Below are 13,247 nucleotides of genomic sequence, written 5' to 3'. Positions count from 1 at the left end.
TGTTGCCGGAAACTGTACCATAGACCTCTCATAACTCCACCCCTTTGGCCGCGAAGGGGGCACGTCATGACGGTCTACGTCACCAAGCTTAAGCTCTGGACTTAAGCATTTATTTATGTAAGCGATTAAATGATTTTCAGAGGTTTTACTAAGTTAGTAAACTTTATTATTGTTATATTTAATAAGGCTCTGGGTCATTTTCTGCGTGTAGTATTTTGTACATCATTCTAATCGGTCAGATCCTTTCGACAACCATTTGTTTACGTTTTATTCTGAAGCAGTGCGTTGCGGTGTGTGGAATGCATTGGAACATTTTGCTCTTTATGGAAAAGTGGTTGGCTCTTAAAAGAGCCGTTGTGGTGAATCTACTGCAGATTTGCAGCGATTTCTCGGCGGAAGTTGAGATAGAGCGTCTCATTTCCCCTCTCGTTGAGATGGCAACCGTCGGCAAGCAAGTCGTGGACAGAGACGTTCGAGTGCGGGATGCGCTTCATGCCGCGTTGTCGTAGGAAGCCGCCAAGGACTCGGTTAATCCTTTTCCTCGCATTGTCCAGTCCACGTCCTGTGGGTGCCGTCTGGTAACGCCAGTTCCAACGAGGCAAGATATCCGAAAACATCACCACCGTGCCGGGTAGCAAGTGGATGATGTAGTCGAGATCCGCCATCATTTTAAGGAGAAGCCAAAACTATTGCCGCCAAGGTGGATGAGCAGCAACTGTGGAGGTGTCGCTCCCGTTTGCAGCTTCTGGTGTATAAAAGGCACCAGATGCTCCCACCTCCTGCCGCCTTGTCCATGCCAGGTGACTTGGCAAGGGAGGCCGAAATTCGGATCTCGGCGGTGCAGCCTGACGTGTCTTTCCAGCCGGGTCACAATGGAGCTGCCGATGAGCCACAACGTTGTCCTCTGCGTCCCGTTCATCGTTATGCCGATAGTTGCACTTGCAGCTTATTTATACAGTGAGCACGCAATGCCATTGGTTAGTTTTCCCTCCGTTCGTCCACGTAAACATTGTTTGGTTTAATTCAATTTCAAATTACATTCATTCCGCCAATAGCTGATCGATTGATAGGTGAGTGAGGCACGATTGGTCAATTTAAAAAATATTGACCCGCCCAACTTTCACATTACATTCAATCAGACGATCGCTGATAGGTTGTTTGTTTGGTGACTTATGATTGGTCATTTATCCAAAGGCGGAGCCTGACAGGTTGGTTTTGTGAGCTACGATTGGTCAGTTCTTCCACGGTGTGGTGCATGGTGCTATAAATGCTGCTTCGCGTGCCCGCTCCCCCCCCTTTCTGCTCGACCGAACAGAAAACTTTTCGAGAGAACGCTTTTTGCATTGCCTCAGACAAAGACAAAGACAAAGGACCTAAATTCGACGGAAACTGCAGTTTGCCATTGTGTTGGACTTCATCTGCTGACATAGAGGTGAGTTTTTTTTAATAGACTTAGTAAACTGAAATATATTCATTTGTAAGAATGAGCGCCATCGCAGGAATGCACGTCCGGTTGGAGCTTAACTCCATTTTGTTTTTTCTTCGGCTTTTTCTCCACATGTGTATAATTTTATGTATTTGTATGTTGTCGTTGGTGTCGCCGCAAGGTAACTGCATGTTTGGGATACACTAACGGTCAGAACTTAACTCAATATAGCTCAAGTTATATTCGGTGGTGCTGCACGTAGGCCGCTTGTTCAGGATACACGAACGGTCAGAGCTTAACGCTGTATAGCGAAAATTATATTCGTTGTTGCCGCACCTTAAACGAGCCGTTAGCGGGCAAATTGGCGGCACTGATGACACAGGCCCCGAAATGGCGGCGTCGTAAATGGCGTCGTTGATGCCACAGGCCCCAAAATGGCGATCGCCCCCCCCCCCCGCGCCATCTTATCGCAGCGGGCGGGGAGAAAATAAATTCTCACGGAAGGTTTTCAACTTTTTTACCTGTTTTCTCTGTTTCCAATGATTTTAACCCCGTCACTCATCTAAACCACTACCGCGTTGCGGAGGAGAAGACGCCCACCTTACGTTTTCTTCATTTTTCTTGTTTGCAATGATTAATCCGTCATTCATCCAAAGGGCCACACCCAAGTGTGCATGTGCCCACTCAAACGCACACAATATGAGGGGGGTGGGGGAAGATGGTGCTCTTGCAGTAAAACACACAGCTGGTGTTTATTTATTTGTTTTCTGCATAATAGTTGTATTTATTGACAAAGTTTGATTTATCATTTTATCTCTGTGTGGAGTTTGCATGTATTCTGTGCGTGTGTGTTTCTCTGTGTACCCCCTCCCCCACTGGCGACTCCAAATTGTCCATATGCATTAATGTGACTGTCAATGGTTGTCTCTGTGACCCATGCTTGGCTGGTGAGCAGTGTGTAGTCCACCTCTTGCCAGCTGGGGTAGGCTCCAGCATGCCCACGACCCTTGTGAGGATAAGCAGCACAGAAAATAAATGGATTTATTCATTCATTTTCTACCGCTGCTGCAGGAGCCTATCCCAGTTGTATTCAGGCGAGAGGCAGGTACATCCTGGTTGTCAACCAATCACAGGGCACATAGAGACAACCATTTATACTCACTTTCATTTGACCCCCACCCCACACACACACTCCATATTGTCTGTGGCCATGAATGTGACTTTGAATGGTTGTCTGTGTGCCCTGTGTTTTGCTGGTGACCAGGATGTAGTCCACCTCTCGCCTGAATATAGCTGTTGGTAGGCTCCAGCATGCCCGCGACCCTTGTGAGGATAGGCAGTACGTAAAATGTATGGATATGTTCATTCATTTTCTGCTGCTGGAGTCTATCCCAGTTGTATTCGGGCGAGAGGAGGGGTACATCCTGGTTGTCAGCCAATCACAGGGCACGTATAGACAACCATTCACACCCACTTTCTTGCCTATGGACAATATGGCATCGCAAAAAAAAATCCCACGCACACACGGGGTAACCAGAGAGCATGGAAAAGAGCATTTAGAAGCTTAAGTACATGGCGTGTGAACTGACATTGATTTCATTGTTTTCTTTTAGATGCCACGAAAGAAGGGTTTCCGTATGCGACGCACACCCAGGGCTGCCCAAGCTGTTGATTGTGCAGTTGCAACAAAAGGTAGGGAAGAAGTATCTTCACTGTCACCAGTGGAGGTACCAACAGGTGGGTTACAAAAGGTGGTAAAAGGGTCATTTCATCAAGGCAATACAAGGTTTAAGTATGCAGGAACACAGTGTATGGCGATTGCCTTTTGTGCCACTGCTTTACACAGTATTAAAAATGTCTTGTTGTGGGATACTGCTGATCTTGACATGGCTGTTGTTGAAGGCGATCAGTTGTATACCACTCTAAGGGAACGTCACGTAATTTGTCACCAATCCCACTTTTTGTGTGCCACAGAATTGCCCAAACAGGAGGTGATTGCTGGACACAAATTAGAGTTTTGTGTGAAGGATGATTATGCTTTAGGTGATGTCAATGTAGTTTCCAGCTATTATATTGAAAACGGGATTCATGTCACTTTGCATGATGCTTTGCAAACAATGTTTGGCAAGTACAGCACATGCATTCTTACAGTTTGCCAAAGTAGTTGTGCCATCATTTGTGTTGCTGGTCAGTATTGTCTGGTGGATTCGCACTCGCGCAGCTGTAATGGCATGGTGTGCAGTGATGGAACCAGTGTTGTTCTGTGTTTTGGTGGTCTTGGTGCCCTTGCTAATCACATTAGCAATTTGGCTGCAGGGTTTGGAGGAGCAGAGAAACTTTTTGAGATAGCTGGTGTTGTTGTGACTGTTGTGGCTGACAGGAAACGTCACTTGGAGATGACTGGTGATGATGGCAAAAAGTTTAAAATGGCTGACATTTCTAGTACATGTGCATCTGATGTTGAGGTCATCAGTGTTGTTACCACACAGCATGCCTTTTGTCCAATGCTTCAAAATGACTCCAAAGATGTGTGCCAACTTTTGAATATAGATTGTGAAGTCAAAACTGTGCCTGTCAATTTGCGTCTTGGACCCTTGGGAGCTCCCTGTAAAAAGGAGAGCATTGTTGCTGATGGCAACTGTTTTTTCCGTGCCATATCACAAGCGGTGAGTGGCACACAGAAAAATCACAGGAAAATTAGACTCCATGTGGTTAAACATATGGAAAAGCACTGTGAAGATTATGAGAAGCTTCTCAGGAGTGAGTACAATAGTTTGACAGAGTATATTAGTGTTTCCAAAATGAAATATGTCAATAGCTGGGCAACTGAGGTGGAAATTCAGGCTGCAGCGGATAGTTTAAGAATAAATATCTTTACTTTTTACGGTGGTCGTTGGTTGAGATATAGCTCAACGTCAGAATCCAGTCGTGGGATTTATTTGGACAACTCGAGTGGTAATCACTACGAGTGTGTGACATGTGTCAATGAGGGTCAGTTAGGAAGTTGCTTTGGCATTTGTCAGAATGGTACATCTCAGGTCAGTCAGTATGGTACCAGGTCACATCGGCATCAAGTAATTTGCGCTGATAGTGAAGTAGCAGTTGGTTTGAATGATGTTGTTGAAACAGGCAAAGAAAAACATCAGTCCATGGTTCCACGTGTAAGCCCGTCCAAATATCTAAAAAGGAAAAGGGCCCTGGACAACAGATGTAAATATGTCGCTGACATGAGCATAAGGGAGACAAAGAAGGTAATGACTATGAAGAATTACAGAGAACAAGCAGTCTTTAGGCAGAGAAAGAAGACGAGGAGTGTTGAAAAGTATAGAAATGATGTCATTCATAAAAATAGAGTTAAAACATCTAGCATCTATAAGTATAGAAGTGACAGCTTGCATCGGGCCAGGGTCATTATGCAGGGCGTCAAAAAATATAAAATGGATACAAGGCACCGGGCCAGTGTCAAACTAGCCAGTATGAAGAAATATCACAGTAATTTAGAACGCAAAATGCGTGTCATTGCAGATGTCAAGGCACGAAGGCATGCTGCAAAGTTGCGAGAGGAAGAATTTGATGTTGTTGTAGAGAATTTTTTAGAGAAGGTGAAGAATGGGCCCCAGTTTGTCTGCTGTGTGTGCCATAGGTTGATGTTTAAACATCAGGTCCTGCAGTGTCACAGAGAGCATTACAGCAAAAGTGCAAGTGCTTCTCTTGTGAACACGTGCATTAATGAGGATTATTTGCACAAATGTAGTGCAGAGTGCACAGTACCATGTGTGTTGGTGGAGTCTGGTAGGGGGCAGCTGTGGGTTTGCTACACTTGCCATTACAAGATTAGCAAAGGGGAATTCCCACCTGAATGTGTGGCAAATAATTTGGGGGTGGACCCGATTCCTCCTGAGCTGGATTGTCTGAACAGTTTAGAGCAGCATTTAATTGCACTAAATATCCCCTTCATGAAAATGCTTGCGTTGCCTAAAGGGGGGCAAAATGGTGTCCATGGGCCTGTGACTTGTGTTCCGGCCAATGTAGTTGAAACGACAAATTTGTTGCCACGGTCCAATATGGAAGGCTCTATGCTCCGTGTCAAGCTCAAAAGAAAGTTAACTTACAAAGGACACTATGAGTACCATTTTGTAGACAGCATGCACATTCGAGAAGCCTTAAGGTATTTAAAAGAGTCAAATGTGCATTATGAAGATATAGAGTACAACGAGGAGTGGGTCAATGACTTTTGTAGGGAACCTGATGCCTCTCAGGTGGAGGACAGTGTTCCTGCAGTAGATGTCACACCGCCTCTAGATGCAGAAGATGAGCTTCTCCATGATAGACAGCAACACTGCATGTTTCAGGACACATGTTTAATGCCAGTTGACATTGGTCAGGAAGCGCTAGATCAGTATTACGACAATATATTGAATGTGGCTCCGGCAGAAGGCAATAATCCTGTGAGGTTGCTTTCTGACCATTCGAATGAAGCTAGATGTTTCCCTGTGTTGTTTCCACATGGTCGTTTCACGTTTCATGACACTCGACAATATAGACCAGGGGTCAGCAACCCGCGGCTCCAGAGCCGCATGTGGCTCTTCAGCGTCTTTGTTGTGGCTCCCTTTGCAATGCTTGAATATTTTTTAACACCTGAATGGGGAAAATGCATGTCTTTTGTAATGAGTTTTAAAAAAATCCAACTTTGTCTGAGACCATGAATGCATCCTGAGTGAGTTCTGACTGCTATTCAGTTCAGTACATGAAGGAAAATAAGTAATACTTATTTGACAATTCTAATAAATAAATTGGAAATCATTTAAAAACAGCGGCATGGGAACTCTTTTGCGCCAGAGTAAACAAATCAGGTAAGTTTACAGTAGTTTACACATACATTTATGTATGTAAGTTTATCTCCAATACTAGCAAGAGTACTCCAACTCGTCTTTTCTTATCTGAACTACTTTGATACCCCCAAATTCCCTCCAATGTTGTTTTAAACATACTATATGCTTTGCGGCTCCAGGCTATTTTTCTTCAGTGGGCATTGGGTAAAATGGCTCTTTTCATAGTAAAGGTTGCCGACCCCTGATATAGACTGACTGCATCCAGATATTTCAATAATCGTATCATGCATGCTGATAAGCGGTTTGGGCAGAATGTGGAATACATATTCTATGCTCAGTACTTGTGTGAACTTGTGCAGGTGGTGTCGAGCATTTCCATTGCTTTACGCAAAGGAATTGCTGGTTTGGTGGCAAAAATGGCCAAGGATTTGTTGACCAACGATGAGTCGTTAAAGACATTGTTGGAATGTGACCAGGGCTATCGTTTTCTGAAGCCCATCAGAGGCACTCCAGCCTTTTGGCAGAGTACGCAGCGCGATATTTTGGCTTGTGTGCGTCAGCTTGGTGTTCCCACGTGGTTTTGCTCTTTTTCGTCTGCTGATTTACGGTGGCAAAACTTGGTAGACTGTGTTTTGAGGCAAGAGGGTAGAACGCAAACGGCTGCAGAGTTGGAGTGGGCTGACAGGTGTGATTTGTTGAGACGGAATCCTGTGACTGCTGCACGGATGTTTGATTTCCGGTGGCATGTCTTTCTCAGAGAGGTGATAATGTCTTCGAGCCAACCGATTGGCAAAGTTGTAGACTATTTTTACCAGGTGGAATTTCAGCAGCGTGGTTCCCCGCATGTACATTGTTTGTTCTGGGTCGAGAATGCCCCACGTATTGAAGTGAACTCAGATGAAGAAGTCACAAAGTTTATTGATAGATATGTTACTTGTGAATTGCAGCCACAGGATGAAGGATTGACAGAGACAGTGTCTTCCGTACAGCAGCATTCTAAGAGACACTCTAAAACGTGCAAAAAGAAGAACACAGTGTGTCGTTTCGGTTTTCCCAAACCTGTGTCAGGACGAACATTTATTAGCCATCAGTTTGAGGGACAGGGACAAAAAACATGCACTTGTCAGGTTAGCCAATCAACCGGTGTTAAAACATGCACATGTCCAAAAGCATCCCAAAATGCCGTAAACATGAAAGCAGAAGAGGCGTCGGAAATCATAAAATCCATTAAAACAGCCCTGGCTGACGAGAACCACGCATATCAAAGCGTGGAACATTTGTTCCATAGTCTCGGTATAACACAAAATACTTTTGAGGCCGCACATCGCCGCTTGGGTCGTCGTACGGAAGTCATAATGAAGCGTCAAATCAATGAGGTTTGGATCAATCCATACAGCAAACCTCTGCTTAAATGCTGGAATGCTAATATGGACATCCAGTATGTCGTTGATGCGTATGCGTGCGTGGTTTATATAATCTCGTATATTTCCAAAGCTGAGAGGGAGATTGGATTGCTGCTGAGTAATGCCCAGAAAGAAGCATCCAAACAGGCAAACGTCAGTGCCAAAGAGGCCTTAAAAAGTCTTGGCAGTGTGTACTTGCACAATAGAGACGTGTGTGCACAAGAGGCCGTTTACCGGGTGACAAATATGCATCTTAAGGAATGCTCGCGCAAAGTAGTTTTTGTTCCAACAGGGGACAATGTGGTCAAAATGAGTTTGCCTGTGAGTGTTTTGCGTCAAAAAGCTTCATCGGCCGAATTAACAACGGAAGACATGTGGATGACCAGCATTGTCGACCGTTATAAAAACAGACCAAACGACGACACGTTTAATGACATGTGCTTGGCACAATTTGCTTCGGAATACCGCATCATTAGCAAAAACGAAAGGTCGGCATCCAAAATAGAACTTAAAAACAACTACGGACATGTGACAAAACGTACACGGACTAAACCTGCCGTAGTACGCTCTGCGCGCTTTTCAGAAACCAAAAACCCAGAGTTGTATTATCGTAGCCTTTTGCAGTTGTATCTGCCATACCGGGTGGATTTGCAGTTAAGACCTGCCAACTGCCCAACATTTGAAGAGTTTTATGACAATGGTGCGGTCCGATTAAATGATGGGTCGATGCATTCTGTTCGATCCATAGTGGAAACAAATAAACAACATTTCGACAGCGGCGGGGATGAACTGGACAGCATCCAAAGATCTATTGATCACAGCGGTGTTGCTGAGGATGCGTGGTGTCTGCTGTGTCCAGAGCAAGAATTGGAAAGGCTACAATGCGAAGAAGAACGCCGGAAAAAACAACAGTTGGTCGAAGAAGAGGCAGAAGTAATACCTGACTTGGCAAATGAAAATAGAACCGCTCTAAACTTACAAAAGCAAAAGTCAATGAGTCGAAATGATGGCTTGGCATTAATCCGCTCCCTAAATAATACTCAAATGGACATTTTTTACAAAATTAGACAGTGGTGCCTTGATAAAGTAGGTGGGAGAAAACCCGAGCCTTTACACTTATTCATCACAGGTGGTGCCGGGACAGGAAAAAGCCACCTAATTAAAGCCATCCAATATGAGGCTACCAGGTTGTTGTCAACAATGTGTCGGCAACCGGACAATATTTCTGTCTGTCTGACTGCACCAACAGGGATTGCTGCTTACAATTTGAATGCCACAACAATACACAGCACCTTGAGCATTGGCAAGGATACCCGTTTGCCTTACACACCACTGGGTGAGGAAACGGTGAATTCCTTGCGTGCCAAGTTTGCGGACCTCCAAATTTTGATTATTGATGAAATATCGATGGTTGATCACAAGTTGTTGACGTACATTCATGGTAGACTCCGACAAATTAAGCAAACCGGTGACTATGCTGCATTTGGCAACGTCAGCATCATCGCCGTCGGGGATTTTTACCAGTTACCGCCAGTCAAAGGAAAGCCTCTTTATGTCGAAGACGCCACTTTCAACTTGTGGACAAATCTTTTCAGTGTTGTCGAACTGACAACGATAGTCCGGCAAAAAGATAATCAGTTTGCAGCATTGCTAAATAGACTCCGCAAACATCCAAAAGGTGCGGCGTTGTTGGAAACAGACATAGAACTTTTGAAACAGCGCGAAACGGGTGAGGTCAGCTCCGCGTTACATGTGTTTCCAACCAATCAACAAGTAAACGAATACAATCTAAAACAGCTTTTCAGGATCTGTCCGGAGTACACAACAATAAAAGCTGAGGATTTCAGCCAAAACAAAAAATCCGGTAAATTAGAAAGAAAAGTAGGGCACCACAGCAAGGTTTACAACACGTGTTTAGAGGAAACTCTGCACATCGCTAAAGATGCACGTGTAATGCTTTGCAAAAACATCGATATTGACGACGGCTTAGTTAACGGGGTTAGTGGCACTGTCTCTGATGTTCTTTTCCAAAAGGATGACACATTTCCGAGTAAGATATATATAAAGTTTGATGATGCCAAAGTAGGTCAACAAAGGCGCGCACAAACTGCTGAGTCTGTCACGCTAAAAGACAGTACATTTATTCTGCCAGAGGAAGAAAAAGTAACTAAAAGTGGTGGCATGCGTCGCCAGTTCCCTCTGAAGCTCGCTTGGGCTTGCACGGTACATAAAGTCCAGGGTGTTACCGTGAGCAATGTAGTTGTGTCTCTAGACAGGGTGTTTTCCGCAGGGCAGGCGTATGTTGCATTGAGTCGGGTCACAGCTTTAGACGGTTTGATTATTGAAAAGTTTAATGCCGAAAAGATTTACTGTAATGATGCCATTAAGAATGCTGTAGGTAGGATGCCAGCATTTTTGACAGAAAGTGAACCAACACAAACAAATGTACAACCACCACATTTCACAATTTATTTGATGAATGTCCAAAATTTGACAAAACATGCGTCAGATTTGGCAGCATGTACACAGCACCTGCAGCCTAACTGCATCGCTGTGACAGAAACGTGGCTGCCAACGGCATGTACACCCAGCAGTGTAACCATTCCTGGGTACCATTTCCATAGCCAACCACGATGTTTGTCTTACTCCAGCAGTAACCCTGCTTTGGTAGAATTACAAGGGCAACAGCATGGCGGAGTTGGCATGTACATTGCAGACCACCTGCACTGTTGTGTTGTCTCCGCCCCAAACTTCAACTTGGAAGTTTTACTGGTGAACTGCTCCGCACCCAGTGTGTTAATAGCAGTTGTGTATCGACCACCCTCCTATCCAATGGCGTTGTTTCAAGGTCACCTTGGCACGCTGCTGGATTGGTTGCACCAGAAGTACGCCAGCATTGTCGTACTGGGAGATTTTAATGAAAATTTGTTAAAATCTTCCACTATCAGCACATTCATGGCTAGGAAAGGGTTCTGCCAGTCAGTCAAACATCCTACCACAGAAAAGGGTACATTAATTGACCATGTATATGTCAAAACATCACACTTTGATGTAGAATCGGTTGTGATGCCCACTTATTTCAGTGATCATGAAGGGATTTTGTGCTCTTTTAAACACTAAATTTAAAACGCACACACATACACATTCCACTTCAGCATTCTTCTGGCAGTCTTATAGTGTAAGTGTAGTGTATAGTGTAAAATAGGTTTAGGTTCAACCAGTGGACAATTTACAATCCACGAGTTTACTTGCCCACAAGAACGGTGTATTGTATTTGTCAATCACGGAATAAAAGTGAAATCACTGGTCATAGTTAAGATCCCAGTTTCTGTTTAGGATAGGAAGTATTTTCCTTATTTGTCAAACCAGTAAATTAACATGTACATAATGTAAACATGTACATAATGTAAATATGTACATAATGTAAATATGTACATAATGTAAATATGTACATAATGTAAATATGTAAATATTGTAACATCTGCATAGATTTTAAATAGTATACATATTGTATATATGTAAATATGGAAATATGTAAATGTGTATATATGTAAATGTGTATATATGTAAATGTGTATATATGTAAATAGTACCTGATGAAATGATCCCAGTGCTGCCTCACTCACCTGTCCTCTTGTCTTGATAGTTACCGCCTGTCTGCCTTAAAGTTAAATACAAAAGGGATTCAAACCTTTTTCAACAGTTATTTTTCCAACCAAATTGTATTAGTCAATCACTGGTGCAAAATTCAACCACTGCCCAAAATTAAGAATCAAAGGGATTAAAACTAAGACTTTTCTGAACACGTTGGTATTTTTCTAACCAGTGGACATTTTCCAATCCGCGAGTTTACTCTTCCGAGAACGGTGGATTGTGTTTGTCAATCACTGGCGAAAAATACGTTTTTTCAGACACGGTAATGCAAACAATGAGGGCAATGTAAATATGTAAATGAATATGTGAATATGTAAAGATGTAAACTTGTAAAGATGTAAATATGTAAATATGTAAATATGTAAACATGTAAATATGTAAATATGTAAACATGTGAATATGTAAATATGTGAATGTATATTGTGACTAACCTCTGCTCTTGTCTTTCTAGTTGCCGCCTGTCTTCAGTTCCACACGCATCCTCTTTATATTAAACATAGTAGCAGTAGAAGTGCATGCGTATGTTAACATAGTAGCAGTAGAGGTACATGCGTAGATTTAACATAGTAGCAGTAGAATAGCATAGAAGTAAAACTAATCCCATAAGTGCATCATACCAACTATTATAATAGCAATGTAGTCGTTTGCATGCATGTGAGTTTTCATCAACAGGACAAGACCCCTCTGACGGTGTGAGTGTCCTCTGACAACTGCTGCATGTGGTAAGATATGGAGCTGTTTTCACTATTCATATTGGTCAAATTCTGTTCATGTGTGAAACACTTGACTTTTTTGCCACTTGACATTATACTCATGTGATTTCTCCCGATACGTAAACCGAGCTCCAGACCACAAGTTAAACTTTGCTTAGTAAATAAAATACATCTTGAAATGTTGCCAGTCACATAAAACATTTTCTTTTTGACCAAGTAGCTTTAATTAGCTGGACGTTGGAAACACCTCCACTATGCTAAATGGGACAAGGAATCTTACATGAGTTTATGTTCTGCAGGGGAAAAATGTTAACCTGTTAACCAAAATGTATGGGGGCCTTGTGCTTGTGCTACTAAAATTATACATAGAATGCCATGGTACTTGTAGTAAAAAAAACCTTCCTCATGCTGTCTTCGTTGACCTTTTTATATGATCATAGCAAGTTTACTAACGCATTTGTTTCACGCTTTGTCTGACCTGTAGTGAATGCTGGCTGCTTCCAGAGGAGGTCCCACCATTGCACCTTGACATCCACCCATTGATGACTGGATAGGATACTGGTGATTCCAGGAACTGGTCATCATGGGACTGCAACTACTGATCCTTTCCTCCACCCATTCTTAACCCTCTGTCCTTTCTTCACCACTGTCTACCTACCATCTCTCCGTCATCCCTCTCAACCCAACCGGTCGAGACAGAAGGCCGCCCCATAGAGCCTGGGTTCTGTCCAAGGTTTCTCAAAGAGTTTTTCCTTGCCTCCGTTGCCAAGTGCTTGCTCGTGTGGGGTTCAGTTGGTTCTCTTTCTAGATAACTTCCATATGATGATTAGAATTGGCACTATATCAAATAAATTGGCTTGACATAACTGCTTTTGTCATTTCTGCATGTTTAGTACATAACCCCACACGTGTTCATTCATAGTTTAGACAATCTACAATGTCAACTCTGTCTCTGCTGCTATCCTGCAAAACACTCCACCCACTTGGACCCTGGGTGGACCACAGAGATGCTTCACAGACCAAGGACCCAACCAGCAATCGTGGAGTCCACCAGCATGGCACATCAAAATATAGCTGGGATTGGTTCCAGCACACCTATGACCCATGTGGAGGATGAACAGCATAGAAGGATGGTATAATGATGAATGTCAGCATAATTGTGTCCATAATTGACTGTGTGGAAGGGTGTTATGACAGATATTGACAACTCTTTCAAAGG

At 43.2% G+C, this 13,247-nt stretch overlaps 1 pseudogene; it reads left to right on the top strand.

The window, feature by feature from the left end:
- Positions 1–916: 916 nt before the first annotated feature.
- LOC131129472 (uncharacterized) lies at positions 917–11,014 on the top strand (annotated as a pseudogene).
- Positions 11,015–13,247: the final 2,233 nt, after the last annotated feature.

The sequence above is a fragment of the Doryrhamphus excisus genome, chromosome 5 (genome assembly GCF_030265055.1).
Source record: "Doryrhamphus excisus isolate RoL2022-K1 chromosome 5, RoL_Dexc_1.0, whole genome shotgun sequence".
Lineage (NCBI taxonomy): Eukaryota > Metazoa > Chordata > Actinopteri > Syngnathiformes > Syngnathidae > Doryrhamphus > Doryrhamphus excisus.
This window is presented reverse-complemented; position numbering and strand designations above follow the sequence as displayed.